The sequence below is a fragment of the Lissotriton helveticus genome, chromosome 8 (assembly GCF_964261635.1).
Source record: "Lissotriton helveticus chromosome 8, aLisHel1.1, whole genome shotgun sequence".
NCBI lineage: Eukaryota > Metazoa > Chordata > Amphibia > Caudata > Salamandridae > Lissotriton > Lissotriton helveticus.
The window spans coordinates 1,176,720,207-1,176,742,641 of record NC_136069.1 but is presented as its reverse complement, the minus strand read 5'-3'; the positions used below and the strand labels follow the sequence as shown (position 1 = coordinate 1,176,742,641).

Sequence of the window (22,435 nt, the reverse complement as noted above, 5' to 3'; positions counted from 1 at the left end):
TGGTGTACTCTCCCCTGATGCTGAAGTATCAATTTTGAACAAGGGACAGGTCTGCAAGCACAGTTGTTAGATCTCCTGTTCTGCTCCTGCACTCAGTTTCCTCCTCTCACTCTCACTGAGCACTGAATTAGGCATGGGCTGGATGACTTCCTGGTAGTGATGTCATCACCATGCATCAAAAAGCGACCTTGCTAATTGCGATTTCGCTAATAGCGATTTTCGATATTTGCGATTTCGCTAATAGTGAGGTGCGTATCGGGCTTTTCGGAAATTGCGCAAGCAGGCGCCTGTATCAATATTTGCGATTGCGAATTTAAAAAATTCACAAAATTGGTCATGCATTGGCAATAGCGATTTCTAAATAGCGATTCCTTATTTTTCGCTATTTAGGAATCACTATTTCTTAGTTTGATGCATGCGCACCATAGTCCTTTGGTGCATCCTTACTTCAGGAACTAAATGACCACTGGTCCTTGCCATTTTGGCCTGTCTTGCTACCCATTTTCCACTGTCTGCTGTGCACTTTAGAGTGTGCCTCGGACATATGCCTAGGAACACAACTGGGTCAATTTCCGGACATAGAACTTGTGGTGGATCCCCAGCAGGTCCACTTGTACCACTGTCCTTCATGTTTGCTGTTGCTTCTAAACGCATACTATGAGCCTTCTTGAGATGTTTCGGCTCCTGGTGATCTGGATTCTGGCTTTTCGTCTGCGGACTCAGTACTGGCTGTTCCACCCTTGGCAGAAGCTGAGGGGGATGGACAGGGACATATTTGTTCTATGAATCTGCTGCGCTGTGTGCCCCTGGGAACAACGTCTGCAGTTGCTGGGAACAGCAATGTTTTGTCTACCGATCAGATCACATAAACAATCTGGCAAATTCGATTCGTGGGATTTTTAATTCGGCTATGTTTTCATCATCCTAAATCATTTTTGAATTGCACTGTTTTAATGCACTTTTACATTGATTATAATGTGATTTGGCTTTCTAGTTGCTTTTATTCTCAAAGAGCACAATGCTTTTTATGCTTTTAAGTTTTTATAAATATACATTTTTAGACTTGCTTTTAGGAAGCTTTTTAGTCGCCTCACGTCCAAAGAGTTGGTGTCATGTGGTTGCATTAGGACTGGCCAGGGACACCACCATTTTACATGCTCATGTCTTTAAGTTGCCTTCTTTCTTAAACATGATGACATTTGACACGCATTATATTGTGTGCCCATGTAGGATAATATTCTCTGAAACAGCACTGCTTATATTTCTACTTTGTAGGCATATTATCACACTACCTTGAACATTCTGTACAAGGGCTAGGTTCACCACAGAAAATCTTGTTGTTATTATTGTTCATTTGGCAACAGAGCTATCACAATAATAAAAAATTGTAATAATAAAGCACTTTTTAAAGTGCATGGTTACACTCACTGGTGTGTCCCCGCGCAAAATAACTAATTCACAGTAATAAGGGAGAAACAGAGGGGGTAATCAGAGCTCTAAGATCCAACCACGTAAGAAGGGAAAGAAGAACAGGGTAGAGCAAGCTTCTAGACAGTAGCAACTAATGGCCTGAAAAGCCAAGTTTTAAGTCCTTTCCTAAACGCCTTTTCTACTGATTCTGCTCTCAGATACATTGGTAGGGAATTCCATGTCTTAGCCACCAGATGACTGAAGGACAGTGCCCCTAACCTAGCCCTCTACACTCGGGGTACCGTTACTAGGTTGGCTCTCGCAGATCTTTATTCCGTGAAGGTGCGTAAGGTTTTATCATGGCACGTAGGTATTTGGAGCCTTTATCCATCAGGATTTTGTGACAGTAACATATTGGGCTTGTAAATGATTCTGTTCTCCACTGGAAGCCAGTGGAGAGTAGTCATGGTATTAGAGATTGACGTCCTTCTTGGGAGATTGAAAACTAAGTGGGCTGCCACATTCTGTATCTGTTGAAGTTTTTTCAATCTACCCTTGGTAGCCCCAAGGTAAAGGATGTTACAGTAATCTATTTGGGAACTTACTGGAGCATGCACAATGGTTTTCCTGGCCGCTGATGGCAGTTGGTCCATGGTCTTCCTCAGGGTGCTAAGAGTCCCTAAGGATTTTCTGGCTACACTATTTATTTGATTCTCAAATGAGAGCTTAGGGTCGAACCATACACCCACATTTTTAGTTTTGGATTCAGGGGTGGGGTTTTGGCCCAGGACCTCAAGCCACCATTCCGATGTCCAGGTAGAAAATTGTTTGTCATCCAGGAGGCTAGTTCTTCCAGGCATACAGAGAACCGGGCTGCAGTGGCATCTACACAAAATAATCAACAATAGCAGCCTGACTCAGACTTTGGCATGGCAACATGGGTGATGTTTATTATATAAAGGGCATTGCTTCCTTGTTTAGTTAGAGGAGCCTTTCCTGGGACTGGGAGGTCACTCATGCTGAAATTCCAGCCCAGCTGATTCCTGATTACCTCATGCGAGGGATGCTGCCCAGCTCTCCACCAAGGCGGGCACCCTGATGACACTTACCCACAGGCATCGGGGGAGTTACATTACCCTGTAGGGATTTAGAATGTTCACCCACCCTAGGCACACTAAGTTAGGTAGCGCTAGACAGGAGTACAATATATTACAGTACTTATATGCATATATATATTCTGTATGAAAATGGGTGAAATATTTATCTTTTTCACCATTCTCATAGTGCTAATTATGTTATTCTGTTTCCTTCTACATATATTTTACTCAAGAATCACAATGCTTCAATAAATATTGAAATGCATACGGTTTATTTCTTGTGTATCTCTTTTGGTATGCATAAGCAATCAAACAAAAATGTTCTAGATCTGTTAACACGATTTCCTTGGGGAGTCAGAGTTGTCATGTTCTGAGTTTGCACAATCCTTTTGTTACCATGTGAGGTTAGGGGTACAGATGGTTCACTGTTGTGTATTACACATAATTGGTTTTATGTTTTCACATAGTGTTGGTTTCCATATCATGTCTATCTCGGTCCATAGTTTTATGTAATTATGTTTCCTAAACATTTTGTTCTCAATTGATTTATATATCCCGGTTTAGGAATCTTAGTCGGGGATACCTCTTGTTTTCACAATTGATGTTGCTGCAATAGACAGGAGACCACCGAGGCCATGGTCTTCTCTGCTGGCTAGTAGTACTCCGTCGCCATCATGCCGGCGGGATTGGGCCCAGCTGATGTAGATGTTCCAGTTGTGCTGGTGGTGTCCTGGAGCAGAGTCCTGATGGGATGAGGCCATGGTGGTGTGGAGACAGGTAAGTACTACTTATTTTCATCTCAATGCACGTAAATGCTGTGACTCTGTCAACATGTACATATAAGTAATGTGTACTGCGCATTTCTTTTGCATATAGCATTGCACAACAACAACATACGCACACTATTGAATGTACGTCCACACTAAAAACAAAAGCCTACTTTAGATTTCGGCAACAATGGGGCGGCTGAGCGTCACAGTCAAGTAGCTGCAGCACAGGAAGGGTATGGACAATGGCGTTCAAGATGGATTCGGTGGTGGGACCCCCAAAAAAGATGAATTTTTACCTCTTTTTCATTGATTCCGCCAACTCGCGCTTGGAGGTTTCGCCGCCACAGTTGCCTCAAGAGAAAGGCACATTGTAATCTGGATGGTGGAAACCTTGGCGGGACTCCCTCTGACAGCAGCTTCTGCCTCTGACACATCAAAGTGGGAGAAAAATTGTGGAGGAGGCTGCAGGACTGCAACGGTCTTCCCTCCAGTGACCAGCCAACATCTACATTGAGCAGGCTGTCTGGCAAGGGACCAGTGGGAAGACCGCCGAGAAAGCAAATGGCAGACATGCCAAGACCTAAATCAGGCCTTGAGTCTACATCAGTAGCCGTTAAGGAAGTGGCCCATTGTATCCATCTAGGATGTAAGGCTTTCACATTAAGAACGCTAGCCTTTGTAACAGCCTCTAAGGCTGGGATGTGGTCAAGACAATTATTTGTTTCCTTTGAGTCAGTGGTCTTTCACTAATAATATAGCAACAGAATTGTTGTTTCCGGTCCAGCAAGGACCTGGCTTGGCAGTTCGGGCTGGACTGTTACCATGAGGAGCAGGGTCAAAACTGATTTACATATGGCTGGGTCCAAACTGGGGTGGCATAGTGGCCAAATAAACAATGGATTAAACCCAGATCTCTTGACTGAGGTGAATGGTTGCATAGTTTCAGCACTCCGTTCATCATCTTGTTGTGTTTGCTATGTTCGCCCTAAGTAGCCAAGGGTATGCCCAGATGGGGGTCCCTTGCTAGTTGTGCCACTGGATTCAAGCTAGTCTGTCTGATGAGGGGTGATAACCCGAAACTGGTCCCAAAATGTTTGTTTCCGTTCCAGGGAGGACTTGGATCAGCAGTTCAGGATGGACTGTTCCCATGAGGAGAAGGGTCAAGACTGATTTGCATATAGCTAGGTCCAAACTGGGGTGGCATTGTGAGCAAAAGAATAATGAATTAAACCCAGATCTTTTGACTGGGGGTGAGTGGTTAAAAAGTTTCAGCACTCCGTCCATCATCTCTATTGTGCTTTCATTCACTAATAACAGCCATCTGAATTACAGTTAGTATTTTTTCAGTGGCTGCAAAACGCATTTCAGCTTTGGAATATAGATGAGATTTATATGCAGTCATTTCTGTGTCACCCTCATTGAATGTGACATATGTAGAGCCAATGGCACCCGCATTTATCCAGATTACCAAATTTGTTTTATTGACATGTTTATATAAGTGTTGTGATACAAGCATGTCAGTCTGTAGTGATCTGAGTATTTGTTGTAATGTCCAATGTGAACTGGAAAAATCCGGACAAATTAAATCGTATAAGGGTTTTATGTGTTGTGCATAATCTGGTATGTATATTCTGCCAAAGGTGAAGAATCCTAACAAGGACTGCAATTTTTTAAGTGTGTTTGGTGGTTGTAAAAGAACACATTTCTCTAGGAAATGTGGCACCAGTGTCTTACCCTCATTTGTTAACCGGTATCCTAGAAATAGGACACTAAGAAAAGCATTTTTTGTTTTCTTGAAATTAAATTTGTAGCCTTGTTCAGCAAATTCCAATGTAATGTGATCTACCCTGGCCAAATGTTTGTTTAAGTCATCATCCATGAGATATATATCATCTACATAGGTCAATGTTTCAAGATCAATATCATGTAGAATTGGTGTTTTTCTGGCAGAAAACAATCCAGGACTGTTCTTATACCCTTGAGGGAGTCGGCAAAAGCAGCAGTGAGAGGCCAGTGCGGAGAATGCTGTCACATCTCTGCTTTCAGGCACTATGTTTTGGCAGAATAAAACATTAGAAATATCACTGGTTCTTTTAGACTTTTTACATACAATTTTGTTCATTATAGTCATACCCCGTGAATTTTGAATAGTAAATGTGTGTGTATGACTGTTCAAATGTCTAGAGCCTAAGACTATGCAGTAGGAATGATCTGGTTTAGCTACTGGAAATAAGGGATTATACATAGGAGAGACACAGGGTTCTATAATTTCCTGGTACTCAAGTTGTGAGATAATTTCTCTCAAAGGGGCTTTTGCTTCATATTTAATTGGATATTGTGGTTGCACTTGAGGCTGGACCTTATGAGTATTGTTAGAAACAGGGGTCTCTAGTTGGCAGTAGTATGCACCCTGTCAAAGTAGGGACCCTTCCTTCTAGTCAGGATAAGGAAATTAAACACCCAGGCCTACCTTAGGGGTACCTTACATATAGGAAAAGGGAAGGTTTGGGCCTGGCAAGTGGGTGCACATGCCAGGTCGAAATGGCAGTTAAAAACTGCACTATAGACACTGCAGTGGCAGGCCTGAGACAAGTTTACAGGCTATTCATGGGGGTGACACAATCAGAGCTGCAGGCCCATTAGTAGCATTTGATTTATAGGCCCGGGCACACACAGTGCACTTTACTAGGAGCTTCCTAGTAAATCAAATATGCCAATTATGGATAACCAATCAGAATCAAAATTTACGCAGGAAGCACTGATCAGCAGTTGTAAAGTGCCCGGAGTACCTAAACCAGCAAAAATGAAGTCCATCACACTGTCAAAAATACAGGAGGTAGAGGCCAAATGAAAAGGGAAACCATGCCAAAGATGCCAAGTCTAACATGTGTCCCTTCCAGCTGAAAGTAGGGATAACTACCGAACCTCCGGGAAGTTCTCATCACTAAGACGTAAGAATCTGGACAGACCATGAGCAGTGGTGTGTTCTGTGCCAGGGTGGTGTTCTACCATAAAGTCCATTCCTTGTAGGGAGATGGACCACCTCAATAGTTTTGGGTCCTCACCTCTAATCTGCAACAATCATCTGAAGGGCCTGTGGTCTGTCTGAACCAGGACGAGAGTCACAAACAAATAGGGCCTTAGCTTCTTTGGTGCCCAGACCACAGCAAAAGCTTCTTTCTATTACCGGGGAAGTAACCTCCTGCTAATGAAGGCTACAGGTTGGTCCGGGCCCTCTTCATTCATCTGTGAGAGTACAGCCCCTACACCATGCTTTGAAGCGTCTGTTTGCACAACGATTCCTTGGAGAAGTCAGGTACCTTCAGCACGCGTGCCATGCCCACGGCTACCTTTAGGGCATCCGAAGCAGTCTGGCAAGCCTCCATCCAGATCACCTTCCTCTGCTGCTTCCTGGAAGTCAGCTCAGTCAAGGAAGCAACAATGATGCCATACCCTTTGATAGATCTCCTGTAATAACTGGTGAGACCTAAAAAGGCTCTCACCTCAGTCTGGGTCTAGGGTGGGTACCCAAGCCAGAATGGTGTCAATATTGGGCTGTAGGTACACCACCTGGTTACTTTCTACCTGGTGCCCTAAGTACACCACAGACCCCTGCCTTATCTGGCACTTACTGGCCTTGATAGTGAGGCCTTCCTTCTGCAGATATTTCAACACTTCCCAGAAGTGGTACAAGTTATCTTCCCAGCTGGAACTGAACACTGCAATGTCATCCAGGTAAGTACTGAAATCCCCCACCCCAGTCAATACCTGGTTGACCAACCTCTGAAAGGTGGCAGGGGCGTTCTTGAACCCAAAGGTCACAGCCCGGTACTGGTAGTGCCCCTTTGGTGTTGAAAACACAGACCTCCCTTTTTTCTCCATCGGTCAATGCAATCTGTCAGTACCCAGATGTTAAATCAAACGTACTGAGAAATTTGGCAGCTCACAGCCGATCTTTGAGCTCATCAGCTCTGGGGATGGGGTGCCTGTAAGTTTTAGTGACCACGTTGAGCCCACGATAGTCCACACAGAACCACAGTTCATGTGTGGCACTGGGTGCAGCAGCCTTTGGGACCAAGACCACTGGGCTGGCCCAATGACTGTTTGAGGGCTCTTTTACCCCAAGGCCAGCATCTTGGAAACCTCTTCCTTGATTCCTTGATGCTGGCATTGACCTTGTCAGTCAACCTAGAACTTTTATGATTCACAGGTAGACTATCGCCAGTGTCCACATCATGGGTACACCAATGGGTGACTCCTGGGGTCAGGCAAAACAGAGTGGCAATCTGCTCCAGCAACTAGCAACAGTCACTGTGCTGTTCAGGGGTCAGTGCAGGAGAGAGGTTTGCACCTTCTACTGACCCATTATGCTCCTTGGCAGACATGAGGTCAGGAAGAGGCTCACTCTCCTCTTCCACCCCATCATCTGTTGGCAAGAGCATGTTCACTCCAGACCTTTCAAAGTGAGGCTTGAGGCAGGTACATGTAGGACCCTCAAAGGGTTCCTTGGAGTCCGCAAGTTCACCAGAGAGGTGAAATTAGTCTTGCACTCCACCACCTCAAAAGACCTAGTCCACTTGTCCCGGAGAGCACACAGTTCTACTGGGGCCATGACCCACACTTTCTGGTCAGGCTGAAACTCAACCAGAGTAGCAGCCTGGTGATACCAGCATTTCATACCTTCCTGGCTTGCTTCCAGGTTCACTTGGGCGAGCTTCCTGAAGCGCGCAATCTGAATTCTAAATGCCAGCATGTAGCTAAATACACCCTGGGGGCTCACTGGAAGCTCTCTCCCAGTCTTCTTTCACCAGACTGAGAGGTCCTCTCACAGGGTGCCCATAGAGCAGCTCAAAGGGTTGAACCCCAGTGACTTCTGCAGTACCTCTCTGTAAGCAAGGAGAAGGCAGTCTGACAGTTCTCCAATCATGCCCTTTAGGGTTCAGTTGAACCTCTCAACCAACCAATTACTTTGGGGTGGTAAGAAGTGGTAAACTTGTAGGTTACACCACACTCTTTCTACAGGGATTTCAATACTTGGATATGAAGTAACCCTGGGCGGTGAACTACGCTATGCTCACGTAGTTTGCAGAGTTTCGGTAACTTCACGATTCGCATTGAACGCGAAGTTACAGAATACTACACAATCTGTGACGAGGCGTAGCTGTTTTTCTTCTTCACGCGCTCAATATGCGTTCTCGCGTGTGCGGTAACGACTTACCGTGATTCTGCGTTCGCCAACGAGCTGTCTTATCCGTTCGCGAGCGCCACAAGATTTGGAATCTGCTCGCATGATCCCGCAAGAGTTTGCGAACGCGGACACGTCATTCGGATGCACGATCTGACTTCTGGCGGCACTGTTGGTAAGATTGCATTCCCAAACACGCAGAAACTGCAACCTGGCGAAGAATATCTCTAGAGGTTCATAAAACCTTCTAGAAAATGATCATTTTGCTCAAAAATAGTCCTCAGATTGTGATTTGGCTGTAGTTTTTTGTGCAAGGAGTGCTTTTTCTTTTTTTACTTTTTTATTCAAGAGGAAGGAAGTGCCCCTGAGTCTCCAACTTCCTGTTCCTGTCCAGCAGGCTCCTCCCAGTGCTTTGTCCATGTGCTGTTCACTTTCATTTTGATTTGGAGCTGAAAGGATCACTTTTTGTGTCTGTCTGCTGCATCATATCATTGTATTGGATTTGAGGACTTTTGGATTTGAGATTTTACAAGTAAGTTGGAGAATTGGTGTACTTGTTTGTTTGATTAGGGCTTGTTTGTAGTGTACCTAGTACCAATATTTTTGGGGGATTTTCATTGTTTTAAAAAAAAATGGTTATGGGTGGCCTGTAGTTTCAGTAGGGGCCTAGTTGCTTTTATTTGAAATTTCAGCCAGTAGGCCCAGATGTATGCATGGGTGCATGTTTCTGTGGTGTCTGTTGAACTTAAACATCATGTAGGGCATGGATGGCATTGGATTGAATTGCTAAATGTGGTTTTTGGTGTGTATTTCACTTTTTGGGTGTGTGTGTTAATAAATAAATGCCTTTGTTGGATGTGTGTGTGCTTGCTGTGTAATTAACTTTCCAACCTTTCGTAGCCCTGTTGATTTTCATTTTTGCATTTTTGTTTTAAAGCTGTGTTGTTTAGCAGGCCTCCTTTCTCTGGTCATATTTATACAGGGCATATAGGCCTGCTTGAGGTAATTGTTTTCCATGGCCTGTTGTGACTGTGAGTGACCATGTGGCTTGGGGCCATTTTGTGGTGGTAGTTTAGTAGTACGGTCTGGTAAACATTATCTGCGCCATCTTGCCTTTTTCCCCTGATGCCACACTTTTTGTCGTGCGCACCCGCCATTTTAGGTGCCTCGATCAGAACAACCCTTTTTGCCTGCCACTGGCCCCCAGCATAGCCCTCCTCCCTCACAAAGCCCGCACTCTGACAACCCCCGCTCGCACATGCCTTGGGTCATAAACCCCTCTTCAGCGCAGCTCTGCCTCAGAACCCCATCCTGTCCCCAGCGCGACACCTCCCTTCCTTCCTTTCATGGTCCCAGGCCCTCTTTGATACAAATCCCCTTTACCTGTGTGCCCGTTTGTCTTCCTCGTTCCCAGGCCGACACCTAGCTCTGCCGATACTGTTCCTTGCCCCTCCCCGTACAGTAGAAAGCTTCCCTCATCAAAGGACCCCCGAGTTGATCAAAGCCCTCACCCTATGAGATCCGACCAAACCCCCACATTCCCTGAATCGGCGGAATATCCAGCTGCGCGGTAGTCATCACCTGTTGTGACCGGGGTGAGGACTTCAACTGTAAATGTGTGTGGGAACGGGCCTGAGGGGGAGATTCGGAGGATGTCCTTCCGTACATCAAAGCATTGCCAAGAATGTGTTGTATGTAATAAAGCAATAAAGCTGTGTATAAGAGGCCAGGCCTCAGAGATGCGGTTAGAGCACCTCAGAACGATACCTGCTGTTTGAACTGATGTGTTCTCCTCCGGAGAGAATAAACCTTGTTTCCTGCCTTCCCGTCTCCAGCGCCTGCCTCTTCATTGATTAATAATTCGTGGGTTAAAGAGGCGATACCGCCGGGCAAATATCGATTGTCCCTTGACCTTAGATTTAACAATTGGCGTCCCAAGCGTGGGGCCCATCAGCGACTCGTGGATCCAGTGGGAGAGGTCCTGACGACAGAGTGAACGACTGCAACGATCGGGAGAGCTCTTGCCCAATAGACCCTCGTCTGGCAGCCGATCATCCGAACTTCACTGGTTCCGAACAGACCTCTCCCGAGTGATCTACGGTCCTGACTGGGAACCATCAGGAGTGCTGCGAGGAATACAAAGAAAAGAGGACGATCGGGCGCTGGATTCGGAAGACAAGAAACTGTCCATACGGTCCGGGTAAGGTCGTGTAGACACGACGAATCACGAAATAATTGTTTAATTGTTCAGAAAATACTAGTATTACTCTTTGTTGACCTATTTGGAGATTCACTGTCTGCACACGAAGAAACAGTAGGCTCTTTCTCTTTGCAAACAGTGAAGGATAAGTAACGCAGCCAGCGTGCCTATCTTTCTCCCCCACTGATCGTTCATTTGTTCACGAATTATTTTCGGGAGATTTCCCCCTCCCACACTGATTAACGGTTTTTGACCTCGAACTACTGTTCGCGGATTGTTTTCTGGAGATTCTCGGTCTACAAACAGGAAAGAACAGGTTCCCCTTTGCAGATAGTGAAAGGGTAGAGGACGCAGACCTTTGCGGACCTACTTATTCTCCCCACTGGTCGTTTATTTATTGTTTTGATATTGGTTCATGAGGTATTCACTGCTTGCAAACAACGTAGAATAGAAATATTCTGTCTAGTCTTTGCACACAGTGATAAGATAGGCAGTGCTGACTTTTTGTCCCTCATTGTTGAGCTGTCATGTCTGTCTGCTCCCCACTGGTCGATAGCTGGTTCAGCCCGGACCGTTTATTAGAGGTGGATCATCTAGCTCCGCTGGAAGGCACCCCTAATAAAGACATGTTCATAAACTATGGATTAGTTACCATAGCCTATAGTAAACTGTGGCACAGGTATACCAAAGAAAATCAAGAGAAACAGTGGCCACTGATAGGATCCTTCGATCTTGATAAAATAGAAACGTTAGAAATAGCCCTTCGTGATAATAAGACAACGCCTATTATGCTCGACTGCCTCGGTATGTGGCGCAAAGAAGCAATGCAACGAAAGAAAAAAGACGAGGGCAGAGCAGGTAAAGGAACGTATCGACAGGACGACCCCAGGACACAACGTCCCGAAAGTAATCCCCCGACACTACGCACAGGACGGCCAGACTTAGGGCAAAACCAATGTGCTTTTTGTAGATATGCCGGGCACTGGAAAGCCCAATGCCCGACTCTACTGAACGTGAGTAGGAGCAGAGGACCGACAGGAATAACAGGCCGGCAGAAAGGGAAAAGGCGCGAGACAAAGATGAATCAGACTGACATGGACAGGCCAGATAGAACCACCACGTTCGATTATGCCCGATGGCACAGATTTCGCCAAGCCGATTTCAGCGACATGTTCGAGTCCTCATAGATCAAAACAACGATAAGACGGGAAAACCCAGTCTAGCTCTAAATTGACAGACGACAAACCCCGAAGAAACCCGAAAGAATAACGTACACACATGATCAAGCAACCTTACGTTAAGCCAAGTAGGGAAAAGTCTAGGGTATTTCGAGGTAAGGGTTACACAAGTATCCTTCGCCGAGAGGACTAGGGAGATTGCCAATGTCTGAAAACCTACTACCTCCTTTCTTCCGCATCCTTATAGGCATATAACTAAAGCCTGCCCCATTGCTCTAACAAAAAGTATGCGCAGCATATAGAAATAAGATAATTGTGGCCAATAACTGTTTTATGTTTGTCTTGGGTCTTTTTATATAATACTTGTACTGTCTCCCCGTCTGAGTTTGTGTGTACGTGATGCATGAATCTGCGTCATCCCTCTGCCTGTGTTACCGTGTTACTTAAACTTCTGTTAACAGAAGCTTTAGCATGAAACAACCTGGAAAGAAGGGAATGAGAAAACGAAATCCGTAGGCCACTGATGAACTTGAACTTTTATTTAACATGACGAACAAGAAACAAATAACAGTACGTAATAATAACAGTAAACTAGAAAATGAAAGTCAGCAGAACATTCGCCCCCCCCCATTCTGGAACCTTCCAAAGTAGGGCAGGGTTACGGCTACGCCCAGCCGGCAGCAACCCATATAAGGCGGGTCCTGCTGCCAACAGTCGGCCAGGAAATCGTAACATAGGGTGGAGCCGGAGGAGAGACAAGGGCCAGCGGGACCCAGCCAGGGGATCACCTTGACCACACCGGAGAGTTGTAGGGGGGGGAATGTCTATTTCCTCGACCCCCCTCTCTCTCTCCCCCAGTCCGGCCACGGTGGCACGTGAGAGTTGCAGATAGTCCCGCCACATGTCTTCCCGGTCCGGCCACCAATGGCCAGGGACTGGGGCCAACTGGATCCGGCTGCAGCCGATGAGCCAAGGAACCCGTTCATGGGGCCAGAGCAAGGGGCGTCCGGCCGACATCCACCGGAAGCCCGGCCCAGAGACGGACGGGACATTTTTTCCTTTTCTCCTCCGTAATGGCCGCGACAACGCGCCAGGCGACACTTCTTTCTTTTCTCCTCCGTAATGGCCGCGACAACGCGCCAGGCGCCACTTCTTTCTTTTCTCCTCCGTAATGGCGGCAGCAACACGCCAGGCGCCACTTCTTTCTTGAATAATGGCTGCGACAACTCTGGAGGGGGGGATGTCTTGTACATACCTCCGCGAAAATTAGTCCAGGTCGGGCTGGGAGGGAGAGGCGACGCGGACGAGCCTCTCCCACCTCCACGGATAGGAGGTTTCCCAGCCCCCGGCCCAGCGCCGAACTCCTCCAGCCAGGCGGTGGTGCCAATACCTGCGTAGCACCGAACATACCATGGTGGCGCCCCAGTACTTGCGCAGCACCGAACATGCAACGGTGCCGATACTTGCGCAGCACCGAACATGCAACGGTGCCGATACTTGCACAGCACCGAACATGCACTGCAGGTGGCCATACTTCCGCAGCACTGGACATGGGTTCATTCCAAAAGGTCTCCTCCACTCTTGCAGACTCGACGAAGGGCGCCTGCTGCAGGCCTCAAAATGGCGTCTGGGCCCCCTGGAAGGCGGGTCTCGGCCGCTAGAGTAACTGTGAACAGCAACGTAACTCGGGCGCTTGCCCACCGGAGCACGAGCCCCCACCTCCAACAGCACCCCCACAGCCTTGAAGATTCTACAAAGGTCCCAGGAGCCCTCGGCCCCTGCAGGCTTCCGGTGAGGAACAACTGCCTTGGTCGCTAACGAAATAAGCATGACATAGCCACTCCTTCTGTTAGCATGAATTCTCGAACTGCCGAAAAGGACTCTGGTCCAACTGCCGGTTGTAGGAGACATTTTTCCCTGACGCTACTTCCGGACTAACCCGGCCCCGCCCAAAATGGCGCCGGTATCAATAGGAACTCACGAACACCTCGTGGTGTTTTTTTTTTTTAGCTAAAAACTCGATGTTCTGAAAAATATATATGATCCTTTGTACACTTGAAGGAAAAGAGGAAGGATTCACTCGACGAACATGTAAAAGGACCTCGTGAAAAATGTTTTTCAGTGTACGATTCATTATGATATTATCATATCTGACATGTAACCTCGCTTATGACACACTCCCATGGTATACCTATAGGAATTTGATTACAACTAGTCCAACTGTGTTTCCAATTATGAAATGAATGCCCCTTGGTCCCTCAACTATTCGATAGACGTTTTTAGTTCCCTGCAAATGAATGAACGAACCTTTTTAAACATGTTTTTAATCCTACAAGATAGCCCCCCCTCTACTGTACGCACTTTAGCCATTGCCGTATCCGGCCAACCCCGATCACACTGTCCTATCGACATGCTGAACGATTGTGCAAATAAAGGTTTTCGAAACTATGAACGGGTATTGCATGCTTTATTTAAAATATGGGATCGGCGGGAGAGTTTTTTTCTGTGCACCCTACTCTGCTCTCTCTTTAAGGTTAATAGAAGATGGTTGCCCAGCCCCGGATGGAGGATCGAATCTAAGACACGACACTCTGCCGTCAAATATGCGACTGACTCAGGGACTCGCGCATGGAGAAAGACCTCGATTTCTGGGGTTGGGTAAGACGAAACGGTGTAAAAGATGGAATATAAAGGATGGGTAAAGCGAAACGATGTAAATGATAGAATATTATAAAGATACGACACTCAAAGGTACTAGGGAACAGAGTTGACCGAAGAGCTGATAAACCTTAGAACATCACAGCGTTGGAAGAGATTTAAGGACCCCGATAGCTAAATACACCTACCAACTAGAAACCTCGCGCTAAGTGCTTCTGATTCTCTAACGTTTTCCTACTCACAGCCTATAAGGGCACACTGCCCCCCCCCTTTTTGGCTCCAGAAACCACAACCCCAGGGATTCTATCCCGAGGAGATAAGACGAGTATGAGGTAAGTAAAAGACCTTCGTACCCGTGCTTTTGATGTGCTCGAATGTTGTCCCCCTCCCCTCCCCTCTTTTTTCCCCCCCTGCAGGCCACATCGGAATCACGACCAAGGTATGGTGAAGATCTGAAGCCTCGCCATGTCTGATACACGAAGCGGACTAACACTGCCTGGTGGCACCTAAACACACCCACAAACTGCTCTTGTACCAAAAGAGCCAATAAATTGTATGACATGATGAAAGCGATCACCCTTAATCCGTGTTGCGTGAATGGACACCTGTCACGTATGTCTGAAACTATGAGATGATGTTTGTGTATGACTGACGCGTTGACTTAACTGGTTAAAGGACCGAGAATGCAAGAAATGCGACACAATGGTGCCCTTTTTTACTCGATGTATGTCCCCTGTACCCGGCCTAATGCTCGTCCATCCCAAACTGCATGCTTTCAAAATTCTAACACAGACCCGTAATGTCTTATGTTATATAACGCGCTGAATAGCCTATCTTAATGCACGGTCACTCCCCATGTCGCACGTGTACTATTTAGCCTGTTGTTGCACATCTCTCTCTCTCTCTCTCTCTCTCTCTCTCTCTCTCTCTCTCTCTCTCTCGCTCTTCCGAGCGACTAGCACCTAAATTGGCAAACCACCACCCCTAGTGCACCACCCAATTGGCACCAAATACCACAAGTATTTGCTCAAAATTTATCCTAAATAAAAATCACCCTGACGCCGTGTCACTACCTCTCCTTTCTGCTAAAAATTGATGAAACCGAGATTTGGCCATTAGGGAAAGGACGGGTAAGACGACTGAGGTTCCCTAATCTGACCCGAAATAAGGGAACTACATGTCAGCGGCTCCTGTGTTATAAAAAGATGCCTCAGATAACGCGACCTTCCCCGTCCCGAATTGTCGCAATACCCAAACAGTAAAGGTGATCGAAACATCCTCATGTTCCCGGAACGCCCCCTGTTTCGTATCAGCTGCCCCAGAGGAGGGTTATAAAACTGTCCCTCACCCCCGGTCATAAGAGATGGGTCTACTTACGCCCTTACCACAGTTTTCTATGTCCCTAGTTGTTTCCCATAAGACCCCTGTCTTTTCTAATTAAGTAGTCAGGCCGTTAGAGGCTACGTAGGAACCAGAATTATGTTTTACAAAGTTAAAAATTAGACCGAAGCGAAGAAATCATTGCAATGAACCCTGTTGAAAGCGAAAATGTTTAGGCAGGATGCATTGATAGAATGAAAAATGTTTAGCCTATGTTCGTCCCTCAGCAAGATACCTGTCAGACCATGGTGATAGCACACAGCACCCTTTTTAAATATAAAGCCCTGGAGAACGGTATAGCTTTGTAAGGCTCGTAGTAAGAAGGTGGGTCTCCGTCAGAAGAACTGACGTAACTGAAATGCAATAACAGGTACCAGATCTCGTACCACGACCAACAAACACCAAAGTAATAGTTGTGAAGGAAAGTTATAGTAAATCCAGCAAGCCCATCATCAATCATTTATATGTTAATTGTGAACCCCAATATAACGGACGTTTCCCATTTGTGCCTGGAGCTGGGAGAGAAATAGACTTATGTGATTACCTTCCTCTGTCAATTCTCTAAAGACTGTCTTTTCAAACTCATTTAAGGGTACGACTGTCGGAGGAAAGAAGGACCGGATGTGGGAGCACGTGGCCTGACTACAGATCGTGGAACATCTGCGACATTGGCCAAGGCGAGACCGCGACAGAAAGGAGTTGCAGGACGAGGCACTGTTTCCGTCAAAGTGAGAGGAAAGGGCTGACCTGATGCCCCTGCTCAATGTTCAACGTGTGCCGGAAAGTCCCCGCTCTCTGAATTCGGTCATGAGCCTGCCTACCTGAAATTTCCGCCCCCCTGATCTGTTCCCGATTTGGCCCAGCTCCATCCCCCCCCCCCCTTTTCTCCGACCTACCCTATGGACTACACACTCTTCTTCCATCTAAACCTTTTTGACAATCAACTCAAAGGACACAGGGCGAAAAGGACCTTTTTGACCAGAAACGCGAGGAAAAGGTCGTGCCCTGCAACGCGGGACCTAGAATAGAGCTGGACCCGTAGCTCCACCGCCGGTGCTCCACAGCGCCAACAAAAGACGACAAAGAATGCTGAGAACTCATTAACCTCGAACATTGACGCCCTCAATTATCGTTTCTACTACGTCTCATTTCTCTCCCAGCCACCATTGTATTAATTATGCTCCAACCAAACATGAACAGAACTCACATATGTAATGACCTATCAATTTACATTCCGAACGACTATAAGCAGCTATGAAATGTACTCAATGCTCTCACTACAGAATCATTTTTTGTCTGTTATTACATTACTATGACTTTCCTGCAAACGAGTTTTTATCGATAGACCCGCCTCCTAAGATGAAAGATTTTAAAATGTAATGTTTATAACTCCTTCACCTGGGTACCTACTTCTTTTCCTATGACCACCACAGTCGACATGAATTGGAAATAGGCCAGCAAGATGTCTTGGATATGTTAAAGGGAGGACTGTGGAAAATTAGTACGGTCTGGTAAACATTATCTGCGCCATCTTGCCTTTTTCCCCTGATGCCACACTTTTTGTCGTGCGCACCCGCCATTTTAGGTGCCTCGATCAGAACAACCCTTTTTGCCTGCCACTGGCCCCCAGCATAGCCCTCCTCCCTCACAAAGCCCGCACTCTGACAACCCCCGCTCGCACATGCCTTGGGTCATAAACCCCTCTTCAGCGCAGCTCTGCCTCAGAACCCCATCCTGTCCCCAGCGCGACACCTCCCTTCCTTCCTTTCATGGTCCCAGGCCCTCTTTGATACAAATCCCCTTTTCCTGTGTGCCCGTTTGTCTTCCTCGTTCCCAGGCCGACACCTAGCTCTGCCGATACTGTTCCTTGCCCCTCCCCGTACAGTAGAAAGCTTCCCTCATCAAAGGACCCCCGAGTTGATCAAAGCCCTCACCCTATGAGATCCGACCAAACCCCCACATTCCCTGAATCGGCGGAATATCCAGCTGCGCGGTAGTCATCACCTGTTGTGACCGGGGTGAGGACTTCAACTGTAAATGTGTGTGGGAACGGGCCTGAGGGGGAGATTCGGAGGATGTCCTTCCGTACATCAAAGCATTGCCAAGAATGTGTTGTATGTAATAAAGCAATAAAGCTGTGTATAAGAGGCCAGGCCTCAGAGATGCGGTTAGAGCACCTCAGAACGATACCTGCTGTTTGAACTGATGTGTTCTCCTCCGGAGAGAATAAACCTTGTTTCCTGCCTTCCCGTCTCCAGCGCCTGCCTCTTCATTGATTAATAATTCGTGGGTTAAAGAGGCGATACCGCCGGGCAAATATCGATTGTCCCTTGACCTTAGATTTAACATAGGCCTGCTTGAGGTAATTGTTTTCCATGGCCTGTTGTGACTGTGAGTGACCATGTGGCTTGGGGCCATTTTGTGGTGGTAGTTTAGTAGTGTGCTCCTTTTTCCATATAGGCCTGCATGTCTTTTCTCTGTTCCCCCTGGCTTATGCTTCTTGTTGTTTTGGCCTGGCCATGTGGGTTGCGGCCATTTTGTGAAGGCAGGCAGTGTGCTTTTGCGATAGGCTTCCATTGTCTGTCTTCCATTTCTTTTTCTTGTGGGTTTTGTTGTGGGTGGCTAGCGGCCATTTTGTGGAGCCATCCAGGCAGGTTCCTTTTGCCATAGGCCTGCATTGTCTTTCTTTGCTTTCTTGTTATTGTGGGTGGCCTGGCCATGTGGGTGGCGGCCATTTTGTGGCACAAGGCAGTGTGCTTGCTTTTGCCATAGGCTTCCAAGCTTGTGGCCTAGTCTGCCAGTATGCCCTGAGGTAGTCATTCATGGCCAGGGTGCATGAAACAACTGTTTCTGTGTAGTCTGTTGAATTTTAACATCATAGATAGCATTGGATTGAATTGCAAAATGTGGTTTTTGGGGTGGTTTTTCAGTTTTTTGGTGTGTGTTAAATAAATAGGCCTTTTCAGCCAGTAGGTAACCCTGGGCGCTCAGCTCGCGGTGCTTTGGCAACTCCACGCTGCGCGCCAACGCGGACGTATACTTTTTTTCTTCTTCGTGCGCTCAATATGCATTCTCGCGCGTGTGATAACGAGTTTTTCTGTGTGTGTGTTAGCTAGGCCTTTTTTCAGCCAGTAGGCACAGAGGTACTCATGGGTGCATGAAACAACTGCTTCTGTGGTTTCTGTTTAATTTAATTTATGGCATGGATGGCATTGGATTGAATTGCAAAATGTGTGTTTTTTTCGGGGTTGTATTTCAGTTTTTGGGTGTGTTAAATAAATGCCTTTTTTGCATGTGTATGTTGTTATTGTGGTTGTTGTGTAACTTTCCAACCTGTTTTTAGCCATGTGGCTAAAAACAGCATTGTAGGCCTGCTTGAGTTCATTGTTTGCCTTTGCCGTGCCTTGTGCCTGTGAGTAACCATGTGGCTGGGGTCCTTTTGTGGTGGTAGTTAGTAGTGTGCTGTTTTTGCCACATAGGCCTGCGTGTATTTCCATTGTTCCTCTTGTCTTACTGCTTCCAAATCCATCCCCATTGCACGCTGCAGCTCCCTGATGCTGCATCCATGATCCATCCCACATGATGCACAAAGTTAGGACAAACAGGCTCCACTACATTTTTGTTTTTGTTCTTTGCTATTCTTATTCTTCCTGAGTGTACACAGGAAAGCCCTGGCCTTGTTATCAATGTCTCATAAATGTCTACACTGTTGTTGTTCTGTTCACTGAGTTACTAAAATGTAATAATTGTGACTAAGTTATATATTATTATATTAGTTTGATTGCACTATCATTTGACTGATGTTCTTCTGGCTTTTTTGCTTTTAGGTGCACAAAAGACTGAGGAGGAGGTGTGTCATCATCGCCCGTTGTGCTGCCAGACAGACGTCCTGCTGTTGTACACGACGTGACGTGTGACCTGACCAGACATTTCGGCAACTTGTGCAACTGAGTGTTGCTGCTGACATCTGAAGAAGATGGACCCAAAGACAGCAGGTACCAGGTCCTCCAAGAACAAGAAAGTTGCTGAGAAGAAGAAACAGAAGAAGGAAGTGACACTAAAGTCTGGTGTTCCCCCAACACCTTTTTTGGGGAAAAAATTACGCCTGCAGCAGCGGTGTCTGGGGGGCTAGCTGGGGGCAGAACCTCCGCATCAGTGGGCCCAACCCACCAACCCAGGCCAAAGCACATGAGTGTAAAAGAGGTCGCCAGCCTAATGGTACAAAGCAGTGATACTGAGCCTGAGATAAACTTATCGCTATTTCAAAGTAGTACCCAATCAACGCAGGAGGAAGCACAGCAGATAAGTGGTCAACAACAGCCGCAACCACCGCCCACAATAGTAGTTGTTGCTTCTCCCGAAGTAGGGGCAGTTCAGGAAATTGAGCCTCATGCAGAGGAAGAAGAGGAAGCCACTCATTCAGAAGATCCATTGTCTTCTAAACCTCCAGCAAGGAAAAGGAGGGTTCTTTGCCAAGCCCCCCTTCTGATGATCTAGATGCCACTTGAAAGCCACAAACTGAGTCTGAGAGGGAGACACATCCCAAGACCAGGCCAGGGAAAAGGAAGGTTCCAGAAAGCCTTACACTTATGGAGGTTGATGTAGAGCAGCCAGTCATCCCGAACATCACTCCTGGCCCGAGGAGATGGAGACCAACATTATTACCCTTTCTAAAATGGCTGCGAGGGGGTGTATCACGCATATCTCCAATACAGGTAACACCAACATGACCTACAGCTTCCATATTTGCATTAGCAAATGCCGGCAACGACCTACATCCAGCACAATCACTACCTCAGTAGAAGTAGGTAGTGGTACAGCACAGTCAAATTCAACGCACATCCTCCAGTTCATCTGGCATTGGAAGTGGTACCTCCAGCAGGAGGCACAAGTTAAGCTCCCCAGTTTGGGACTTCTTCACAGTTAGCAAAAAGGAGGAGAACATTGCTAAATGCTCCATTTGTAATAACTCTGTTAGTCAAGGTAAGCTTGGTACAAACTATGGTACCGGAGGCCAAATAACCCATCTGAAAAAACACCAGTTGATCGACTGGGAGGACCACCATCACGGCATAAGAACTGCAACCATTCTTGTTGGTGGGGATAAACAAGTAGAAGATCCGATCACGGTGGAAGAGGAAGGAAGGGACACATTCTTTCTGGTATTGGTACACAAAGTATCCCTGTCCCCAGCAGTGCAGTGTTATCATCGCCCACATCTTCTTCAGCAACATCTCAGTGGCACAAGAGTAGGAGTCAGCCTGGGACAGCAAGGAGTACCTAAAAAAAAACAAGTGCGTCGTTGAGCCTAAGGAAAACCATGCAGCCTACTATTATCAGCATGTTTAGAGGGGAGGCGCAGTACGAACGCAACCACCCAATAGCACGCTTGTACAATGCAAAGCTGGCTAAAATGTTAGCACTGGACCTTCTCCCTTTTTCTTTTGTTGAAGGGGCGGGTTTTCTGGAATTTGTGACAGCCATCTGCCAAAAATGGCAGGTTCCCAGCCACTCCTATTTTGCCCGAGTTGCTGTTCCAGCACTACATCACGACGTGCTGGAATTGCTTGGAAAAGCCTTGAAGCAGAGTGCTGTTCATAGTATCCACCTGACAACAGACATGTGGACCAGTTGCCAAGCCACTGATTACATGTGCATCACTGCACACTGGATCTCTTTTGTGGGGGTTAGAGAACAGATATCTGCTGGTGTTGACGCTGATGAGCTTTTTCATGCCACTCGCAAACATGCAACTGTAGCCTTGTTTGCCATGGAGAAATCTCATACTGCTGCAAACATTTTGGAGAAGTTTAACAGCAAGGTCTTTGAGTGGCTGCACCCACGATGGCTTAACATTGGTTTTGTTGCCGCCGAGATCCATTCCTGAGACAGCACGCCGATTCATTCAGGAGGCGTGCTGACACAACGGCTGATCACAGACGGCCGCGTCAAGCATTGTTTTTGTCAGTGCCCTAATGCAGACCTCGGATCACCTTGACTTGGGAAACCAGATTACTCCTTAGGCTGCCCCCAATCGATTCATGGGAACCTCCCAATAAATTATGAGCTTTCCCTACGCACGGAATTGAACCAAGCACGCCCCAATTCAGACAACCAAGTCCTGATGACGATCCAAACTAATATGGATCGAAACGCCGTCGACCTAACAGCTTAATAACAGGCGTACTCCTCTTCTGTGGCTCAACAACTAATTGAAAAAACTTTTTGTATTGTGATATCACGTTGTCACTTGCCTTGGAGCCACTCACTGTAAATTATTGCACTTTGTCACAGTGCGCCGTTCTCGCTGTTCACTTCTTCACTTGCGTCGCCACTCTCATCACAATCACTTTTAAGCACCAAGTGTTCTATGGTTGTCTCCAATTTATTTATGCAGTGCTGCTTCTAACTGTATATTCTACGACCATAACTTATGTTGCAATATAAAGATGATTAACTATCTTTTTCCAAATTAATGTGGTTTCTCCTTCTTTCCTTGTGAGTATTGCTGTATGCATGCATAATTAATTGCCTACACATCCTTACCGATCAGGACA

At 46.6% G+C, this 22,435-nt stretch overlaps 1 long non-coding RNA gene across 1 annotated transcript in view; it reads left to right on the top strand.

Moving 5' to 3' along the window:
• LOC144771913 (uncharacterized) overlaps positions 1-22,435 on the top strand; it is an 825,386-nt gene that overhangs the window by 720,730 nt on the left and 82,221 nt on the right. The gene's annotated exons all lie outside the window — the stretch shown is intronic.